This window comes from Bombus terrestris, chromosome 17 (assembly GCF_910591885.1).
Source record: "Bombus terrestris chromosome 17, iyBomTerr1.2, whole genome shotgun sequence".
NCBI lineage: Eukaryota > Metazoa > Arthropoda > Insecta > Hymenoptera > Apidae > Bombus > Bombus terrestris.
In genome coordinates, this window is record NC_063285.1 from 2,535,971 (window position 1) to 2,559,785 (window position 23,815).

General features: G+C 39.5%; 1 protein-coding gene across 1 annotated transcript in view; it reads left to right on the plus strand.

The window, feature by feature from the left end:
- LOC125386613 (dynein beta chain, ciliary-like) overlaps window positions 1–22,721 on the plus strand; it is a 133,631-nt gene extending 110,910 nt beyond the window's left edge. Inside the window, exon 4 of the mRNA XM_048413588.1 lies at window positions 22,553–22,721. The gene's annotated coding sequence lies outside the window, so the exon portion shown is untranslated. The remainder of the gene's footprint in view (window positions 1–22,552) is intronic.
- The last annotated feature ends 1,094 nt before the right edge of the window (window positions 22,722–23,815 follow it).

A 23,815-nucleotide genomic window follows, 5' to 3' on the forward strand; every position in this document is an offset into this window, starting at 1 on the left:
ATTAATATATTTTTATATAAAAATTTAAAAAATTTATTAATAGAATATAAATCTATTAATTTATATTTAATTTATTATTTAAATGTTGATAATAAAATTTTTAAAACTATAAATTTTTAAAAATATAATTATTTAGGTTATAGTTATTTAAAAAATATTTATTTATTTATTTTGGTTCATTTGTGAGAAATGTGGTTTTATATAAAAATTTTAAAAATTCATCGATAGGGCATGAGCCTATTAGCTTGAACTTAGCTTATTATATAAATGTTAATTTAAATAATTTTAATAATTTAAAAATTTAAAAAATATTATTTTTATAATTTATTAAAAATATATTAATTATTTTTTTATTTAATACTAAAATTTCAAGAATTATTAAAAGTATATAAATTTATTAATGTAAATATTTATTAAAAATAAAAAAATTTTTTAAATATGTTGTTAGTGTTTATAATTTGTTTAAAGAATTATATTAATTTTGATTAAATTTTAAGTAAAAAATTTATAAATTCGTTATAGAGTATAAATATATTGATTTTAATTTAATTTATTATATTTATAAAAATAATATTATTCTTTATTTAAGTTAAACATATTTAATATAATTTAATTAAAATATTAAAATTAAATTAAAATAAATATATAATATTTAAAAATTAATAACTAAAATTAATAAAATGTAAATTATTAATAAATTATTATGATTTTTTTTTTTTTTTTTTTTTTTTAAGAAAAAAAGTGGAAATTTAATAAAATTTAAATATTTAAAAATTTGCTTGAATATATATATATATTGTATTAAACAATAGTAATAATAATATGATATTTTATAAAAATATTTAATATTCTTTTAAAAAAATATTTTTATAAAAAATATATTTTTTATAAATATTATTTTTATAAATAATATATTTTTAAAAAATTTAATATTTAAAAATATATATATAAAAAAAATGATGTTTTTATAAAAAATGCATTATTTTTTTTAAAAAATAGATTATCTTATATATAAGTATATATTAACATATAATTATTAATTATAAATATAAATAAAATATACTTTTAATATAAATATTTATATTATATAAAAATTTATATATATTTTAAAATTTAAACAAAAAAAATATATTATATAATTATTTATATAAATATTATTGTTTATGTAAAACATTATTATTTAATAATCTTTAAATATATAATTATTTTAGAAAATATATTGGAAAACATAAATATATAATTATTTCTGTATTCATAAAATATATTATACATTTATATATATATATATATATATATATGTCGGGTTGAAGTGAGGATTATGGAGAGGGGCGTTTAATGAATTCTCATTAGAATTAGCCATTGCTGTGATACAATGAAGAGATTATTAGCACAGGCTTATTAACAAGATTAGGTACTCGTAGCACTAGTGATAATGACCGATATCGTATAGTTTTTCCGTCGTTTTACATGTTATGAAATAACTAGACTCCATGCTTTTATTGATTTTCTCTATCGCTATACCTGCATCTTGGTGGAGGGGAGCTTTCTCTGGAGGCAGTTTGAAAGAAGGGATAGAGTTAGATTCTTTTTACCTAAAAATTTGATTTGTCTGCAGGAACATTTTAGACATATTTTTTTTTTATTTTGTTTGCCAATCTTCTCTTTTTGTCGTAAGAATAGTTGTATTTTAGATTGTTTATTTTGGATAGTACGTAGCTTTTGCCTCGTTGTAGCTCGTTGTAGCTCGTTGTAGCTCGTTGTAGCTCGCTTTCACAGTCAAGGCGCTATTTTAGAAGGGTACTCCAACAGCTAAAACGATTCCCTTCAACATTCGTAGCAGTATTTCTAATTTCCTATGCTATGAGTTTTTTGTAAGGATAATTGACGGATTTTAACGGTCCGAACGGTCGAGCGCCCCTTACCCCTCGGCCAATAATATCTAAGCATGGCATTCATCCAGGTATCGTTCACGCTCTTCCAGCGAAGGATCGCCCCACTTGGGGCGTATTCGCGCAGTAAACGCCATCCTGCGGGCGAATATGCTGTTTGACGATTTTCTTGAAAACCAATCAGCGTGCGTATTTGGGGTCCTTCGTTTTGAGCCTTGTTGGAGTCTCACTCGACGCTCGCACTTGGGTCTAACACGCTCGAGTTTAACAACGGTATTGGTAGTCTCGTTCGAGTAGTTCAATCGCGAACATGTAGCATCGAGTCAGTTTCCGTGCCTTCGTATCGCTAAACGTGGACTAAACAACCGTTTCAATTTCTCAGTGCTCTTCAAGCGCTCGTGCAGGTGAAATCGTTTCGTCAGTCGTAATGATCAGTTGATACTTTTCTGAACAGGTTTCCTCGGTGCGTCAATATCTTCAAGAATTCGTGGACATGGCTGCAAGCGTTAGTGGAGAGGACAGAGTCGTTCTATCAGGCGTAACGATCAGTGGACAGTCCTGTGCGAAATCTTCAGTTGCGAACAGTATCTCCAAGCATCGATGAAGGTAAGTATCGTTTTAGCGAGCGAACGATTAGTAAACCGTCTCGTGCGGGTCTTTCAAATGCGTGCGGCATCGACACGCGTGTATCGTTAATCATTCGCATCGTCGTACGATAATTCAGTCGCATTCGTTCAGTCGTAAATCGCGTCGCGGCATTCGCTTCAGTTGTATTCGTAAATTTCGTTTTAATCGTCGAAAACAATTTGAAACATTCTCATCGTTTGTTCTTCGATATTTCTTTTTTCCAATTTTAACTTTGTCAATTGTTCTACGCGCATTAAAGCTGTTACCCAAGATTAATTCGGCGGGGAACAAGTTAGAGAGCGCGGTATCGTCGTTATCAGACACACGCGCACGTTAGACGTATCGTTGTTTCTTTAACCGATTGAGTAGCAAACAGCGTGATCGGGCTGTTTAGATTTTGTGTCGAAAAGTCCCAGTACATTTGAACTCTACGGACGACTAACGGTATTTTGTATTTCATTGTTATCTTGATGATTTTTATTGAACAAAACTTGAAATATTTATAAACTAATAGTACGCGTATATAAATATATAGATGTATTTCGTAAGAGTAACAAATATGACGAGCGCTATTGTGCCGCTTGTTTCTCTTCGCAATCGATTAAGAGGCTATGGTGCCGTTCGGCACGTTTCGACCCTGGTTTTTCAAAGACCTCTGGGGCTCAAACGGTTAAATTATGTCAATATTATCTGCAAATAATTATTTTTCTATTTACTCTATATGATTTTCGAAACATTAAAAGATTATTATTACTCGACTACTTCAATATTGATTACGATATTTTTTTAATTGCGGTTAAAAACTTGTCACTACTGGTGTGAGAGACTGTAAAATTGATTCGAAATAGTATTTTACAGAGTAACCGATGAAACCGATGAGTTAGATATTTATATAATAAAAAGTTATTTCTATTTCTGAATTTTCTTTCTGGATATTTCTTTTAAATACCATTTTAAGTAGTTGTTGTTTTACAGTACGAATAAAATATTTTAAATATGTAGTAAAAAATAAACTATCTTTATTTTCACAACGCGGTACATAAAATAAAGTATTTTATCTTTGTATTGTAAATAGTATTGTGTTTAAAATGTTTCTTAACAATGAAAATAGATTAAGCAGAAGGTTAATATCAGGATGCGAGAATCCAAAATATTTGGAAATTAAATTCATGTTCTTTTTAACCCTGCTGCGCGCTCTTCGGGTCTCTTTGTTCTTACTGCTCTCCTTTCTTTCTCTAAGAACTTTTGTATTCTTTAAACGTATAGAGCAAAATTTTGTCCGACCGTTGAAACCGACATATTTGAGAAAAAGACGTGCGATCATAGAAAATCTAGGGAACGCACTGATACAAAATTATATTATAAGATGGTAATATGACCCGCGTAGGAAAGCTGCGAAAGAAATAGCAGAGAATGTTATAAATACATTGGAACATTTCAAAGAGAAAATAAGAGTTTGTAAAAATTTCACTAATGCCAAAATTTTGTTTGCGATAATAGAATGTACCGGTTCTTTGCAATGAAAATTATTATGAAGGATATAAGTAACATATTACTACATTTCCCCGGTCCTTACTTAGAAGATAAAACAAACGAAAACGAATCTTTGTATGCAAAGGTAATTTTCTTCTTCAAACTCTTACCGAATAATTTAGTTGAATGGAAGACCGCAGCAGGGCGTTAAGTAACATGCATTATTCAAAGTTTTCATCGCTTGGATTACTCTTATATGGGCAAACATGCAATCCATTTCCTTTCCTTTTTTTTTTATTCTTTTTTTATTCTTTTTTTTTATATTTATATTTAATTTGCACTTTACAATTTGTCCAGCTGGACATTTGTTAAATTTTTCTAACTTTATCCGAGTTTGACTATTTTATTTCTGTAGCGAGGTCAGTGGGGTGTTTTCTTTTTATTCTTCTTTTTACGAGAGTTTTGCTCGCTTCAGCAGCTAGCTGGTTTGGATGTATTGCCGTTATTTCCTTGTGTTTTTCTTTTTAAGTACTTGCCGATTTCTTCTTTGACCATTGGTATTTACGTACAACTCTCGATTCCAACTGACGATTCTCTCCCCTCGGTTACAACTCAACTATTTTCTTGATCCGATTCGTTTCTTTTCGTCATCCATCAATATCTCTACTACGCGCGCGTTCGTTACGCGTCCGCCACCGTTGCTACCTACGCCTTCTTCCAATATTACAAAAAATGTCCTATAAGGAAGAACCTTACGGATATCGATGGCTGATTAGGCCTGTCGGCACTTGCGCCTCGGTGATGTTTGGACCGCCGTTGGAAAGTTTTGTTGCCGAGTGACGCTAAGCCCTATTCGAGTTTTCCGACCGTTTCTGCTTGTTGGCATTTGCTCTTCGTCGCCGACATTGTCTCTATGTCGGCGATCTTTCCGCGTTACTATAATAGAGACCAAAGAAGCCGTTCTACAGTGTCACCTAACTAGTACAGTGTCACGTAAAATTTATGATAAAGAAGGAGTAACGTAATTTGACCGTGTTTTTTAAATTTTGTAGGCTTTTATTCACGAGAACGATTAAGTATAATATTACAATGAAGTTCAAATCACGGCCAAACTGTACACAAGACTAGACTCGAGACTAAAAAAAGACTCTTCTTGGTCGAATGATTGCAGTTTTTACAGGCTGCTGCGTTTGTCGGTGTTGAGGGACAAGGGACGGATCCTAATTGCCCTACGTAATGGGTGGCAAATGTAATGTTGGGCCATGTGCAAAGGTCAATTCAAAACCTTAACGGTTCGCTGTCAGGTAGTATGGAATGACGTGGATTTGACGATTTATGATCGTTGTCAGAACAGCCGTTCGTGAATGTTAATATTTTGCTGTTGGTAGTTATACGCAATGCAGTGAAACTAAATAATTTCAAAATTGAAGTAGGCGAGAAAATTAGAGTATTATGATGGTGCAGGTCGAAAGGGCCTGATTTCCTATACAAAAATAAGTCGATGATGAAGTGACAATTTTTAACACAAGACTTGGTTTTCCAGAAAATCAATTACGAAGTTCCGTCCACTTGACTCGCTACTTTTTAAGTATACGCGTACTTATATGACGGAACTTCACAATCCATTGTGTGGGAAACGAAGCCAGGAAAAATGTTATGTATCTGTATGCACGTCTAAAAAAAATACCATTTATCCTCATAGATACATGTATGTTTTCTTAAATATTTTGTCTATTGTGATAACATGAAATAACAGAGCTGATTACTTCAGCCAACGCTCATACCGCGTTGAAAGTACTCGTTCTCGTCCATATGTGAAATCGTTAAACAAAATCATTACCGTAAAATATAATTGACGACTTAAATAATTTTTAGACTTTTTTGTTTTTCAAGTATTAGTGAATATTAGTCCTGCTTACTTAGAAAACTGCACGTGCGCATACAGTGTTTCTATGAATTTTGAGAATTTGTTATTATTATGATCTTTTATTTTACTTTTTATTTCTTTTGCGAGTTTGTTTAGATGTTCTCCTTACTTAGAAATATGCACGATGGGCAGTTTATAGGTTGGCCTGTGCTGGCGCGGTTGGCTAAGTATTAATAAGATATGGTCGTATACATGAAGAAAATATCTTTTTAGCATTAAACGATTATCACCATATGTTGTATCATTCTCGCATACATGCTTACTTATATATTACTTTGTTTATACTTTCCGATAATGTTATATGTATTCAAAATTGGGAATTGGAGAATGTGCAAGTATTATACATACGTACGTCGTTTGAGAGAGTGCAAAAATACATGTGCCAAAAATTGTGACACAAACCGAAGGGCGATGATTCCCTGCGCGTGGCGAAAATGAAGTCGAAAATGTAAAATGACATTTTTCGCTTTGTTTTCGCGAAAGTCAATTATGAAGTTGCCTCTACTTAACTTCACAGTCCATTTTCTTGAAAACGAAACCGGGCATGATTTTACATATCTCTTTTATCCTCTTACATAATTGTACGACGTAAAAGCTTTTTATTCAGTAATATTATATACCAAAATTGATTACTTCAACTAACGCTCATACCGAGCTGAATGCATTCTTTCTCGTCAGAGTGCTGGGAACCCCCCAAGCAGGTCGGTCCTCACTGGAAAAAAATACCAGGCGCAAGGCCTGTTAGTGAGTTTGCCAATTTATACAGTAAAACTCAATAACGAAAAGTGATAAATAATGCTCACTATAAAAACAATCAAGAAAATAAGAGAAGGAAAGAAACAACCAAAAGAAAAATATAGCAAAAGTGAATCAGGAACTTTCTTGGCAATACAAGCTTTGGCACCCAAAGGACGCGGAAACTCAACCGCCCACCAAACCTGTTGAACAGGAATAACAGGGCACAAAGTAGCCAGGAAAGTGTAAGCAAAAAGGAAAGCACGACAGGAGACGCGGACCGCGAATGAAACGAAACCATAAATTCAGCAGATGGCTCCCCATTATCGGCAATACGAACGAAAAATAGGTTCAGCGTATTGCAATCGTAAGAGTCCTGCCTATCTCGGATACAGCAACACCCTCAAATAGGAACAATAAAAGAAACCACCATAATAAGGAAAAAGAACGGAAGCCTACGGAAGAAAGCAAGTAGGAATACGGCCTCTCAGGAAATCACATGTCCGAAAGAGAATAAAGAATGGATCGAGAGAGAGATATACTATCATCAACGAAAACCTCAACGTCCCAGGCGTAGCCCAGCGAAATGGACAATGAATTTCCAGCGGCAACGCTACCGAGAAGTTAGACACAACCCAGGTAGGCCACCAGCCTCTACAACAAAGAACGCTGACACCACTGCCCCCCCCCACAAATAGAGACAAATCGCCTCCAACATACATTACCAATCAAGACCAGAAGGAGACAGTAAAACTCTTTGAAGAGACTCTAAACACAAATTCATTCCATATTAAACGGATACACACAGATAAACATGTGCTATTCCTACGAAGTATGCCAGTCTTTAACAAAGCGAAAGAAATCGTAATTGCAACTAAGACAGCGTTTACGCATATACACCCAAATCAAAGGAGTACCACACGGTCTTACTAAAGGGTCTAAACAATAGTTTCTCCGAGTCAGAGATACTCGCAGAGTTACAAGCACTACAGATGTCTGGCGTACAATTGACAAAATATTGGTGCTTCTCAATAAAAAGATCAATAGAGAACAATGAATTGCTTCCAATTTACATAATCCAAGTATCCCCATAAAGCAATATTAGTTACCTACTAAAATTGAACCGTCTAAATTACTTTAGGGTAAATTGGATAAAGTCAGAAAAAATGACATAACGCAATGTCACAAATGCAAACTGCACGGAGCCGCACGGTCCAAGCGAGTGCAAACTTTGCAAAAAACTTTGCGAGAATATCATCAAATGCAAAGAATCAACAATTTGCGTTACTCAAATAAGCCGCAAATTCGCCCCGTAGTCAAATTTCTTAGCCATCCTAAGACAAGGAATAAGCCGAAACCAAGTCTCTGAAAACCAATCACATCGAACAAATTTATTACCACGCGTAATGCAAAATCCAAATCCAATTAAAACCATATCCGTAACAAACCATACCGTAATAAACTTATCGAAGACTTCAAAAAAAGCATATTCAAAGCCCTAAATGAACAACAAACACAATTGAACTAAAATAATCATTAAGAACGCACGAAGAATGGATTGACTCTTGCCCAAAAGAAGGCTCATACCTAAACATATGCCTTGGAGACACACAATTACAATTCCCTAATTTACGGGCAAATAACAGGCTCAAAACTATAGACTACGAATGCGACCATAACGCTCCCGTATTACAGATAAATAAAAATACATCTGACTTCCTAACCCTAGAAACACAGAGTGACGAACCCAGGTGCGAGTACAAAAAAATAAACTAGAAAAAATTACAAAATCAGCTCGAAAAGTACTGCGACCTAAGTATCCACAACAATGTCAACCTAACCAAGAGGCAAATCGTCTCATTTATAGACAAAATAAAAAAACTTATACAAACCGCTCTTCAAGAATCCGTACTAATAATAAAGTAAGAAAGTCGGCTTTCGAGCCCTATACCTATAATAAAAAAAAAAAAAAATTACGAGACAAAAGCTTGATACCATCCAATATTAACAATCTAAAATAAAACTATTCCTACGATCAAAAAGAAGATTCAGAATAATTAAAGTACCTTTTGCACAAAATAAAGTTGTGTCAAAACAAGAATTCGCAAACATTATAAATCAACAGTGGGCAAACAAAATAAAAAATATCTCTAAAAAGGACTCTGCTAGCATGTCCCACAGAGGAATCAAATTTTTACATCAAAAGAATCAAACTCTACCCCATCTCTCAAATTGCCTTCAGACGAGAATGATTCCATTATGCGCGGTATGAACGTTAGCTGAAATAAGTGATTTATTTGCTTTTAATGTACAAAAAAAGAATATTTGAAAAAATGTATGCAAGAATGAGTGTTATATATGGTATTAGTCATGTAATACTATAACATTTCTATTTCCTCATGTTTAGATTATAGATTATTGAAAATAGATTATTAAGGGAAGTAAAAAGGATTGGAAAAACAAAAAGGTGTTTTGTTTTTCACCACGCGGAGTTACCAAGCGGTCACCTATTTAAGTACTATCGGTGTCTGGCGCTGCTTAACTTTCGTGATCGGATGAGAACGAGTGCTTTTTTTCTATATAACATTTATTGACCAGTAGATGAGAATTACATTTGTATGTTGTTCACAATAAACAATGGACTTCGAGTGCGGGCTGGCTTAGGCAAAAGTACCGATACGTGACGATACGACATAACCATACAATGTTTTGTGTCGGAATTACAGTTTTTACCGGTTGCAGTTTACCAGTTTGAATCGGCGTCCTTGATCGATAGTTATTTTCGAAGGTACGCCGAAACGAGCTATTCGTGTAGAGAGGAGAACCGAGGCAACGGTTGTCGCTTCCATATCAACGATGGGAATGGCTTCGGACCAACGCGAAAAACGGTCGATACACGTTAGACAATGTCGGTATCCTTGTGAATATTGCATCGCGATAATGTCTATGTGTATGTGCTTGAACCGGCCTGCTGAAGTTTCGAACGTTCCGACAGGTGAGAATACGTGCCTGGTGACATTGCATCGTTGACACGGGATACATTGTCGTGCCCAAGTCCGGCAATCTTTATTTACGGACGGTCAAATGAAACGCGACGTCACCAATTTTTGCGTGGCACGTATCTCTGGATGGGAAAGTCCGTGGAGCGAATTAAACACGTCGCGCCGCAAGGATTTCGGTACGTACCATCGTACAATGTCGCCTGATATGTCGCAATAAATTTCTACCTATAATTCTAATGGTAAAAAATTAATTCCTTCACCAAGCTTAGCGTAAATTAGTGTTGTAGTTACGATGAACGTCTTGAAAAATATGTCTAACCTATTACCGTGAATTTTCTTAACGACCTTGTCAATTATTATCTCATAATAAGATGTTTTGACTGGATGGATTCGATATGGTTCTAACCATTCGGTATCCCTTTTGTCTTTCTTATGATCGTTGTGAATTAGTACAAAGTCTCCTTCTTTGAAAATTGTTTGAGTTCGCACGACCTTTTTTTTGATCTCGAGCGTATCGTTTCTCGCTACGTATTAGTGTTTGTCTCGTAAACTTCAAATATTAGTTCAACTTTTTTTGTCATGGAAAAGACATATCATTACACGTTAGGGTAGTGGTTTTTGCAATCGCGGAAGGTAAATTAGCTTTTCTTCCGAACGTTAATTCAAAAGGGATAAATTCTGTTCCTACGTGAAGTGCTGTATTATACCCTAAACATATAACATTGAGTATCTCATCCCATTCTTTATCATCGTTATCTCGTAGGCTAGTATAAATTAGATCTTTAACTACTGTGTGAGTACGTTCTAATGATCCGTTGGATCGAGGGTGAAAGTTAGTCGTCTTGATATGTTTAATCTTAAAAGCTTCGTCAAATTTCGTTATGAGCTCGCTAATAAAATTCTGTCCTTGGTCAGTAAGGATTGTCTTGGGAGCAGAGAATATATAAATGTAAGATTGTTTATCTCGGGGTAATTCAGGTGACCGATTCTGAAATCTGAAAATGGAGTTTATTGTGAAAATACTTAAATAAAATACAGGAGTAAACAATAATTAATAATTAACAACAATTAATAACAGTAATAATTAAATAAACAGGAACCAATTAATAACATTAAACAATAAATAACAAGTTCTGTGCAATGTCTAGCTGAAAATCGAGAATCGATTTTCAACCTCCTGAGCTGCCGATCTTTCTCCGTCAATCTTCAATGTTTTAAATAATTACTCCTTCTTCTGTAATCTTGATTATCTCTGATGTTGCTCTCTGTCCGTCCGTTTGGGAAATGAATGTAAAACAAAGAAAGTCGCTCTGTCCGTGAAAGAAAAGAAGTCGTGCTGTCCGTAAACCGAGAGAGTTCCTATCACACTTGAACTCTAGGGAGTTTATATAAATATAATGATTTAATTGCGTTAATAATGGATTCGCTTTGTTGTGTCTTCAGTGGAACTAGCGTCAAGTATTTCGTCAGTTCGTCGTGAATTGATAGGATAAATTGGTTTCCTTATTCTTTGTCGTTGGTCGTATAGTGTCCATGGCTATTTTGTCGTTGGGGTTTAAAGGCGTGTCTGAAATTACTGGTTCTTCCTTAGGTCGTATTCTAACTAGTTTTTCTTTTTGGCAAACGTCACAATTTTGAATGAGATCTTCGATTCTACTTATTAAATTTTGGATCTTACATCGTTCTTTGATTCTTTGGTATATCTTTTGGATTCCTAAATGTCCTATCGTACCGTTATGATTTTCCTGAATTATTTTTTCTATCTCTTCCTCGGTTAATTCCTGGATTGGGTCCCATGCAAAAATGACAGGGTATTGGGTATCATTGAAACATAGAAGCATATGTTTGATCTGGTTCTTTTCTAATTCTGCAAACGTGTTGTCTCCTATACCTACTTTTTTGTTATTTCGTAATATGTTGTCGATTTTCCGTAACCATATTGCCTCGTCGAACTCTTCTAATTCTGTTTTAGTTAATTGATAGAAAGATTGATCGTTAGGTTTCATTTCTAATCGTTTTGGGATTTCTTTTTCCATTCCGTAAAATGTTGTAAGAAATCTAAGACTACTGTTCCTTCAGGGGTTTCTACTTTTTGAATCGCATGAATTCTAGATGAACTATCTGCGACTGGGTTTTCTTTGCCTTTAACGTGTTCGATTGTGTATTCATACTCTTCTATCTGCAGCGAGGCACGAGACAGAAACCGTTGGGAAGTTTGCTGTCGAGTGCCGCTACAGTACCCCCTTACCAGTGACAACGTTACAATTTTTTTACCAAATGTCGGGGTTGATTCCGCATTCGGCGACTTTTAACGCCTAGCCGAAACCTGCCTGAAACCAATCGGGAAATCGGACTCTACGCCCTGATCACGTAACGCGTCTATTCCGAGCGTTTTCTTCGTTCGTCCGGTTGTTGTCGGCTACATCGCTTTCGTCGCGGGCGTTCATTTGATCGGTGTTTTGTTCGTACCGAAGCCTCATCGGAATCGACACGTTACGAGTCTCGGCGGTTCTTTGTTCGAGGTCCTCCGGTACGATAAAAGCGGGCTTTAAGCGGTCTATGGAGACCGTCACGTCGCGATTATTTATCTTTAACGTGTAATTTTTTTCGCCTCTTTGGATTATCTTAAATGGCCCGTCATAAGGCGGCTGTAAGGGACCTCCGATCGCGTCGTGGCGCAAGAATACGTACGGCGAAGATTCTAACTCGCGAAAAACGAAAATTTTCTTTTCACCGTGTCGCGTAACCGGATGCGGTCTGACGTTGCCCATTTGTTCCTTTAGTCGGCTCGCGTATTCCGAATTGGCCCGTTGATTCGTCGGTAAGAAAAATTCTGCCGGCAATCGTATGCCGGTGCCGTAAATCATTTCGGCCGCCGTTGCGTTGAGGTCCTCCTTGATAGCGGTTCGAATGCCTAACAAAACTATTGGCAAAATGTCGACCCAGTTGCTCGTGTCGTGGCACTTGATTGCCGCTTTGAGTTGTCGATGGAGGCGCTCTACCATCCCGTTGGACGCAGGATGATAGGCCGTCGTGCGTAGATGTTTGACGCCGAGCAACCGGCATAATTCCTCGAATAAGCGCGATTCGAATTAACGTCCTTGATCGGTTGTAATTTTCAAAGGTACGCCAAAACGAGATGAGATATCCAGGTCGAAAGGAGGGCCGTAGCAACGGTTGGCGCTTTCATGTCGGCGATAGGGATTGCTTCGGGCCAACGCGAAAAACGGTCGTACGCGCTATATTTTCGCTGGGCGGAACTCAACGGTTTAGTGAGGAACCCTAACGGCTGCTAAGAGTCGTTGACGCGTTGCTGGAGTACCGCTCCTACTGCATAGTCGGATGCGTCTACCGCGAGGCTAACGGGAGCGCCAGGTATCGGGTGCGCTAACATCGTGGCGTTAGCTAGGGCGCGTTTCGATTCGCGGAAACTAGCTTCGGATTGCTTCGACCATTCAATGGGCGCGTTGCCCTTTTTTCCTCCTTTTAACAGGTCGTTTAGCGGCTGGAAAATTTTTGCTGCCCCCGGTATGAAACGTCGGTAGAAGTTAATCATACCGAGGTACCTGCGTAGTGCTTTAACGGTCTCGGGGAGCGGTACTTCTACAATGGCGTCAACACGTTCTGCAAGCGGCTTTATTCCGAATGCGTTTACGGTGTGTCCCAGGAATGTGATCTCGTTCACACCGAATTCGCACTTTCCGGGGTTGATGACTACCCCGTAATGATTCAGGCGTTGGAAGAGCATTCGGAGGTGTTCGCGGTGCTGCTCTTCGGTTTCGGAGGCGATTAGAAAGTCGTCGATGTACGCGAACACGAAATCTAAACCTCGGGTGATTTCATCGACAAACCTTTGACACGTTTGCGCGGCGTTTCGAAGCCCAAACATCATGTTGGTTGCTTCGGAAAGTCCGAAGGGTGTCGTGATCGCGGTTTTCCTGACGTCTTCGGGCGCGATCGGGATTTGATGGTAAGCGCGGATGAGATCGATTTTTGAAAAAAAAACGCGTACCGTGCAGGTGTTGCGCGAAATCCTCTATATGCGGGGGGGGGGGGGGAATACTTGTCGGGCACAGTGCGGGCGTTCAACGCACGATAATCGCCGCATGGTCGTAGATTTCCGTCCTTCTTGGGTACGACGTGTAGGGGTGATGCCCACGGGCTTTTCGATGGCCGCATCACTCCTTGCTCGATCATGGTTGCGAACTCTGCCTTGACTTGCTTGAGTCGATCTGGTGCGAGGCGGCGAGGCTTGCAGGAGACGGGGGGGCCGGGTGTGGTTTCGATATGGTGTACCACAGCGTGTCGAATTTTTGAACTTTTCGAGAAGAGAAATCAATTGGCCTTTATCGTTACCAAGTACCTCAATGTCTATTTCACTAAGATCGATCTCGTTTTCGACGATCTCATTACAGGCGTTAACTATCTTCGTTTTGCAAATATCGAGGCTGTCGGGCGTAATACGTACGTCGAAGCTTTGACTTAGAATTTCGCGACCAATCATGATATCATATTTTAAGTGACTATCAGGGAGGACGTGAAAAGTTATCTCCAATGTAAGACCGTTGATACATATGGTGGACAAAATCTGTGACGTACTCTTAACACATGTATTCTCTATCCCTCGCATTACTACTATATCGGTCATTCTTCTGCCGGAAAATTTCGGGGCTACGGATTCCTTAATTAACGAGCATTCGACTCCAGAATCGAAGCAAAATGGGAACGACTCACCCTGGTGACTCAGTTTACCGGTTGAGGCCTCCACCACGCAGAATCCGACTCGACGTTCCTTGTCGTTGCTGTCTCTTCCCTCCTTCCGCAACGGGCAGTCAAGTGCGATGTGGCCCTCCGCTTGGCACTTGAAGCAAACCACCTTGGACGATGTAGCTGGTCGGCTTTCTTCTGGGCGTCGTGTCTTCGGTTTTTCGGTCCGCATTCTCTTGCGGCACTCGGTCATTTTATGTCCGGGAATTCCACAGTGGTAGCACCTAGCTCGGTCCATTGTCCTGCTTCGTTTTACTCCAGGTTCCGTTGGTGGATCGCTTGACGAAGAAGTCAGCCCCTTCTTAGCGTACGAGAAAGCCCGCATCTCTTCATAGAATTGCTCTCGGGTCCGGATGTTACGCGTGAATGCTAGCCGCTCGGCCTCCTTGTCCGATAAACGCAATCGATAAAGGACGAAAGTGTTAACTGTTTCGATCATGGTTAGATTTTCCCATCTCGACCATAGGAGAGAGTGAAGACGATGGCCGAAAGCCCCCGTGGTTTCGTCCTCCAGTTGCTGTTCATTGAGGAATCCGACCATCATTGAGGTTATTGTCTCCGTGGTGCCAAAACGCGAGAGAAAATATTCGGTCAATTTTGTCCAAGTAAGACCATCGACCGGAATTTGCGAAAGCCGCCGTGCTGCAGTACCTTCCAGAGCATTGCTTAAAAGGAGATATAGGTCGCTATATCTTGTATAGACCTCGAAATTTCTTGTTGAGTTTTTGAATGTTTCTTCTCTGTCTCTTTTTAGGTTTATCTTATTCTCCATTATACCCTTAGGGACGATTTCAATCATTTTTCCATACAGTAAATGATTTGGAGCAAATCCCGTTACACTGTGTCTGGTGTTATTGTACTCTTCTACGCTTTCTTCTGCGATTTTTGTCCAGTTTCTTTTTTTTCCGAATTGATTTTACATCTGATCCTGTTTACTAATGTTTGATTTACCCTCTCGTTTAGTCTTACCTGCATTGATTGATTGTTGAGGCGATTACTAGCGGAAGGCAAGCGACTACTTGAGCAATTGGCTTGCCGTTCTTCTCGTGAGTAGCGTTCTAAGTCGGCTGCTTTCTTTTCAGCTTCTTCAAGATTCACGAGTTCAATGATTAATAATGTTCGACCTATGTCGCGCCTGAGTTCCTTTAGGTACACACGGACAATTTTCTTTGTAGTTTCTTCGATCATTAGCTTGCGTAGAAGTGGATGTGGGTACTCGTTGGTTACTGCGTATAGTAAACGGTTGAGTATTCTTATGAACCGAATATTAAAACTCTGCACTGATTCTTCCCGTCCCTGTCTCAACTCTTTTAATTGTTCCCGATATTCTTCCGAAGTCACTTGAGCTGCCACATTGTTCCTCAGTGCGTTGTACAGATCACTGTAGCACTCAATGGGGATGTTGCGGATACTTTGAGCTGCTTTTCCTACGATTTTTTCTACCTTTATTGCTTTTAGCATTAAATCTTGCTCCATGCAACGGTCTTTCATACTGCTCACTTCTTTGATGAATTCTTCCACACCTACGTCATCGTCTCCGTTGAGCATTGGAATACAACGTATTGCATCCTTAACTCGTAGAGTGGAAAGAGCAGGTGGAAAATAGCCTCTTTCTTCAACCTCGGGTTGTTCGGTGTCGAAGTGCGCAGGTGGGATGCCTGGAACCGTTAACCCGGTCGGTTCGCGTGCCCTAACCGTACTCCCGGTGCGATTAATCGCCGTCGATTTACTTTCGTTGCTTTCGGTAATGATGGAACCAGAATCATCGGTCGCATGGGATCCGAACCCAGTCCGTAGCTCTGCGACGGTTCTCCCAAGACTTCCGAATTCTGTTACCCAGTATCTATTTGTTTCGTCACTTTGCATAGACAAACGTAACATATCCTCTTGTAAACGGGCAAGACTCTCTTGCTGTTTTTGAATGCTTCACTCAGACCACTCCCGGACTGCCACGGTTGCTCGATGAAGAACTACTGTTGCTCCTGTAGAATTATTTACAATATTTACAATGTTAAATTATGTTTCTTTTACTCAATGTACTTACGTTTCTTTTAATTATGTTTATTATCTTTTTGCACATTAAAAATAAATAAGAAAACCAGTTATTTAAGCCAACGCGCATACCGCGCTGAGTGCACTCGTTCTCGTCGGTTGGCCGTGAACTTTACAGGACGCCGACAGAGAAACCGAAAGCAAGGAGGCGGAACCCGCCATAAATTCAGCTTAGCATTGAATCGAACAGATAATCATAATTCAAAAGACAACCAAAGACACTAACAGCATCATAGGACTTCCCGCACAAAAGACGCAGAAGCTCGCTATTAAAGAGGCGATTCAGTACTGGCAACATTGGTTAATCGATAGATATTTCACTGTCCTTTCAGATCATAAACCGTTGGAATAAATAAGAATAAAGGCAAGAACCAATGAAACTCGACAGACTGTCCATCCTCCAATGGACTGAACGAGAGGGTAAATCAAACATTAGTAAACAGGATCAGATGTAAAATCAATTCGGAAAAAAAAGAAACTGGACAAAAATCGCAGAAGAAAGCGTAGAAGAGTACAATAACACCAGACACAGTGTAACGGGATTTGCTCCAAATCATTTACTGTATGGAAAAATGATTGAAATCGTCCCTAAGGAAATAATGGAGAATAAGATAAACCTAAAAAGAGACAGAGAAGAAACATTCAAAAACTCAACAAGAAATTTCGAGGTCTATACAAGATATAGCGACCTATATCTCCTTTTAAGCAGTGCTCTGGAAGGTACTGCAGCACGGCGGCTTTCGCAAATTCCGGTCGATGGTCTTACTTGGACAAAATTTACCGAATATTTTCTCTCGCGTTTTGGCACCACGGAGACAATAACCTCAATGATGGTCGGATTCCTCAATGAACAGCAACTGGAGGACGAAACCACGGGGGCTTTCGGCCATCGTCTTCACTCTCTCCTATGGTCGAGATGGGAAAATCTAACCATGATCGAAACAGTTAACACTTTCGTCCTTTATCGATTGCGTTTATCGGACAAGGAGGCCGAGCGGCTAGCATTCACGCGTAACATCCGGACCCGGGAGCAATTCTATGAAGAGATGCGGGCTTTCTCGTACGCTAAGAAGGGGCTGACTTCTTCGTCAAGCGATCCACCGACGGAACCTGGAGTAAAACGAAGCAGGACAATGGACCGAGCTAGGTGCTACCACTGTGGAATTCCCGGACATAAAATGACCGAGTGCCGCAAGAGAATGCGGACCGAAAAACCGAAGACACGACGCCCAGAAGAAAGCCGACCGGCTACATCGTCCAAGGTGGTTTGCTTCAAGTGCCAAGCGGAGGGCCACATCGCACCTGACTGCCCGTTGCGGAAGGAGGGAAGAGACAGCAACGACAAGGAACGTCGAGTCGGATTCTGCGTGGTGGAGGCCTCAACCGGTAAACTGAGTCACCAGGGTGAGTCGTTCCCATTTTGCTTCGATTCTGGAGTCGAATGCTCGTTACTTCAGGAATCCGTAGCCCCGAAATTTTCCGGCAGAAGAATGACCGATATAGTAGTAATGCGAGGGATAGAGAATACATGTGTTAAGAGTACGTCACAGATTTTGTCCACCATATGTATCAACGGTCTTATATTGGAGATAACTTTTCACGTCCTCCCTGATAGTCACTTAAAATATGATATCATGATTGGTCGCGAAATTCTAAGTCAAGGCTTCGACGTACGTATTACGCCCGACAGCCTCGATATTTGCAAAACGAAGATAGTTAACGCCTGTAATGAGACCGTCGAAAACGAGATCGATCTTAGTGAAATAGACACTGAGGTACTTGGTAACGATAAAGGCCGATTGATTTCTATTCTCGAAAAGTTCAAAAATTCGTTCATTACGGGTTTCCCACGTACTCGCGTAAGTACGGGCCAGCTAGAAATACGACTAATCGACCCTAACGTCACCGTCCAAAGAAGTCCTTACAGACTTAGCGAGGAAGAGCGGAGAACCGTGCGGGAGAGAATCAGCTAACTAATTAGAGCAAACATTATAAGGCCCAGTAAGTCACCATTGGCGAGCACTATGTTGCTCGTGAAGAAGAAGGATGGCTCAGATAGACTGTGCGTAGACTTCCGAGCGCTAAATAAAAATACGGTCGCGGATCGGTATCCCCTACCCCTTATCTCAGATCAAATCACGAGATTGCAGAAGGCGAAGTACTTTATTAGCCTGGACATGGCCAGCGGGTTCCTTCAAATTCCCATACATCCAAACTCGACAGAGTACACAGCGTTCGTTACACCCGACGGACAATATGAGTATGTAACGATGCCGTTCGGATTGAAAAATGCACCGTCCGTTTTTCAGAGGGCCATTTTCAACGCCTTAGGCGACCTCGCGTATTCATACGTCGTTGTTTATTTAGATGACGTCCTAATTATTGCCGACTCGATAGATCAAGCTCTAGAAAGATTGAACACCGTATTAGATACTCTTGTGAAAGCCGAATTTTCCTTCAACTTCGCGAAATGTTCTTTTCTGAAGACATCGGTACTTTACTTGGGGTATGTGATCCACAACGGAGAAGTTCGCCCGAACCCGGGTAAAATACACGCCCCAAGTTCCTTACCTGCGCCAATGACCGTCACCCAGATCAGGCAATTCATCGGGTTAGCTTCGTATTTCCGCAGGTTCGTCCCTAAATTCTCACAGATGATGAAACCCTTGTATGCGCTCACCTCAGGTAACAAAAGTATAACATGGACCGATAGACACGATAAAATAAGACAGCAGGTAGTTTCCATCCTGACAGACGCGCCGGTGCTAATGATATTTAACCCCAATTGCCCGATAGAACTACACACTGACGCTAGCTCGGAGGGTTACGGGGCGATTTTGATGCATAAGGTCGACGGCAAAAATAGAGTAATCGAGTACTACAGTAAAAGAACTACCCCTGCGGAATCTGGGTATCATTCCTACGAACTAAAGACGTTGATAGTCGTAAACGCCATCAAGCATTTCCGTCACTACCTACATGGACGGGAATTTCTTGTCGTTACGGATTGCAACTCGCTGAAAGCGTCAAGTAATAAAGTACGTTTAAGTGACAGGGTCCACAGGTTGTGGGCTTACTTGCAGACGTTCACCTTCGACATTATGTATCGAGAGGGTAAGAAGATGGCCCACGTAGATTTCTTCTCGCGAAACCCCGTAGACTTAGACCACCGTAAAGTTGATAAAATCGCTGAGAAAGAAAACAATCTGGCCGAAATACCGGAAGACTGGCTACTAGCCGAACAGCGTCGCGACCCGCAAATTATAGAAATCACCCGCAAACTACGAAACGACGAACTCGCGGAAGATATCGCGAATACTTATGAGTTGCGTGCAGGTACCCTTTACCGCAAAGTGCAGCGGCGGGGCACAACCCTCTGCTTGCCCATTGTCCCGAGAGGCTTTAGATGGTCCGTTATTAACCATGTGCATCAGTCAATTATGCACTTGGGTTGGGATAAGACGCTCGAGAAACTGTACGAGTATTACTGGTTCGAAGGAATGGTGAAGTACGTTCGCAAATTAGTAGAGAACTGCCATGCTTGTAGAGTTTCGAAGGCTAGTTCAGGTAAGATACAAGCCGAACTACATCCTATACCTAAGACCAGCATACCTTGGCATACGGTCCACATGAATATAACGGGCAAGTTGAGTCGTAAAAGCGATTCGAAGGAGTACGTCATTGTGTTGATCGACGCCTTCACTAAATTTGTATACCTGCATCATACTCGTAAGATGGATTCCCTTAACACCATTAAAGCGCTTAAATCCGCTATATTTTTATTCGGGAGTCCCTGTCGGATAATAGCGGACCAGGGAAGATGTTTTACGGGTAAAGAGTTTCGAGAGTTCTGCGAAAGCAAACGAATTAAAGTCCACTTGATAGCGACAGGTACCAGTAGAGCTAATGGACAGGTAGAGCGTGTTATGGGCACGTTGAAAAAACGTGTTCACGACAGTAGAAACGACCGGGCGGTCGTGGCAAGACGCGATTGGGGAAATACAGTTGGCTTTGAATTGCACCACTAACCGCGTGACAAACTCGAGAGCATTAGAACTACTAATAGGTAGAACGGCAAGATCTTACGATCTGTTGTTACCCGGTAACATCGAAGTGAAGGAAATCGGTATCTCCAATGTAAGACGACAGGCAATAAAAGGGATAGAAACGAATGCTAAGTACGAGAAAGACAAGTTCGACAAAGCTAAAGCTAGGGTGGTTAGGTTTAACCTCGGTGATTTCGTATTACGCAAGAATGAGGAAAGAAATCAAACCAAACTAGATCCAAAATTTAGAGGTCTACTTGCAATAGCAGAAGTCTTGGAAGGGGACAGGCATATCTTAGAGACATTAGACGGTAAGCGATTGTACAAGTACAGTCATGACGGGTTGAGGAAAATGCCAGATTGTCGCATCCCTCCCGAGTTGGATGTCTGTAGTGATGACAATAACAGTGACCATGACGATATGAGTACTGCGATCTCGGAAGATCAGTAGCACTATGCCAATAACTCCCGGCAGAGCGACTTCGCACGTGTTTCGAGACGATAATGTGATAAAGCTCAGAGAGAACGTGTGATGTGGTTCACACGCTTTTTGTGGTGATAGTATGATAAGGCTCAGTGAGAACATGCGATGTGACTTGCATGCTTTTCGGGGCGACAATATGGTAAAACTCGCTGAGATCGTGGAACGAAGCTCTATGTGCTCTTACGATCCAGAAGACCGAGATCCTTTGGAGTGCGAAATCGAAAATGGTCCATTATGCCGTTACGATCCAACTGATAACCTGCAGGATGCAACTATCACCTTGAATACCAACTATAACGCTACTAATTTTCATTATCTTTTATTTCTTTGCTGCCAAACCCCCGAACAGGATTTGTTGCTACACTGGACCCTTGCCTTATTCGAACATCTATTTAATTTGCGAATAATGTTAATTGTATCGAGTCTAATGTTAGGAAACTCAATATTTTAGTTACACCCGAGGACATGTGATAGTCAGAATGGCCGTGTCGGAGATGAAAGAGCGCCGGAACCTTCCCAACGGAACTTTGGGAAGACACCTAGTACTGTAATTTAGATTCCACCATAGTCGTATTAAGAAAACCGTTGTCATTCGATTCGACTGTACTTATTTGAGATTTATGATAGTGAGCTCGGGCTCGAGGCGACAACCAGTTGCCGAACGTAGTCGCGGTCAAGGGGATGAACGTTTTGTTTAACAAAGGCATGAAGTAACTCTATAGCTCTCCTTAAAAGAAATACTTGGGACAGGGCACGACGGTAAAGGTTTCAATGGTTTCTGTCCCGTGGCTCGCCACGCTGAGACTCTATTCTTCGAGTAAGACGATTACCAGATGTTGACGCGTACCCACAGTACATGTTCAGCTAGCCCGAGGACCCGCTATAAATCTTAAGATTTATTTAACGAATGTCCTTCAAACCGACAAGCAGTCTTTGTTCCAACTATGGGAAAATTGTAGAAGTCTATTTTTCTCACGAACGACGCTACCCGATAGCAACTTTCTCTCAAGGGCTGCTAGCATCCTTCCCTAACCACCAACATGGAAATTGACCAATTAACAGTAACACCAATTTCTCTCATTTTCCGAACGAAGACTTTTCTCCACGAATCCGATGATCTCGTGCCCTTAGACACACCCATCATAGTTTTCCTCGACAGCATCACCATGATGGAGAGACACTCTTCCGTACGATCTTAAGGACGATACAAGTAATTCTCAGGTACGTAGTGCTTGCTCTGTGTGACAACCAGAATATAACTTAGCCTCTCACGAAATATACACGTTCGACATCCCGTTGACCGCGCATTCGTTACCGGACCCGAGACCATTGTCATAGTGCCGCGAGTATCTAAATATTGTGATTAACTACCAACGCTGTAATACCTCTAACTTGTGTCAATAAACTCCATCATTGATCCACCGCATCGATGGCCAATACCAACTAAGATTCATCGAACACTTCTACCCCCAATCCCAACGTTAAGCCGACATATATATGACTTATAATTTGTAGTAATAGATTAAGATTTGAAATTTGTTTTGTTGCAGCGAGATGGTTGTCCAAAAGTTATAAATCCTGGGAGTTCAGAGACTGATCTATATTATGAAAAGAAAAAATATGGGTTCAATAGAAGATAATGACTGATACCAACAATTTTTGACGTGTACAAAATGTTTTTAATGTCGCAAATAAACAACTATGTTTATAAAATTGTAATAATTTATATTTTTTATTTTAAAAATTTAATTTCAAATTCGCGATCATGCAATCGTTTTGTTACAAAATGTGTGTACGGATTAATGTTTTTGTAAGTTGTGAAGAAATTTAAAATAGAGAAATAAATTGTAATCGTGCATAGAGATGCGTTGTATTCTTCCTTTATATAAATATTATCTTGCATAAAATAATACTGTGTTTTGAAAAAGAATATCAACACTCTTTGTCAATTTCGAAAATCTTTATTTTAATTGCATATTTAATCCATAATTTAATTTATAAAATTAGATTTGTAATAGAATTGCCACTCCACCAAGAATCCATTTACTAGCTCTCTCCTTAGTTCTTAATTTGAACGTCCACACGTAAGTAGGTCTTCGCGATCGTGTTTTATAAACAGGACATTCATACATATTCTTTAAATCTTGCTTATCCTGTGTAATCGCCCTAATATATATATTATTGGTAATAATGGAAACAATTCTTTAAATCGAGAGTCCATGATACATCCTGTTTGATCGTCCCATCGTGCAACTTCCATGTATAATCCATTTATATATGCACCTTGTTATTTTATAAAGGTTGGGGTTGATAATCAAGCTGATCCACTCGGATTGGCTATCACACCTTTTCTTTCTTATACAAAACGCCAAATCACACAGCAAGCGTCTAATCACTCGGGATGCGTCTTAGAAAAATAACACGCGGTCGACACCTAAGACAAAAAAGCGTCGTCAGGTGTCAACCTGGTACCAACATAACCTTAGTAACCTTTTAGTAACTAGCGGTCATACCAACTGAGCATTTCTCAACACTCCCCTTTGATCGCTAGTTTCTACAAGCCCCATAGCTTTGGTAAAATATTGGGTCTTAACTCTATTTAACCCTTTGGTTAGAATGTCGTTAACATTCTCAGAACTAGATATATAGGTATAATCCAGTATCCCTTTCGACACGCAGTTCTTAACATAAAAGTAACGCACTTGAACATGTTTAGAACTCTCGGCCCATGTGATCGCTCCAATGTTGTCACAAAAAATTTTGCATGGACGCGGACAATATGACGATTGACCTAACTCCCTTAATAATAAGGA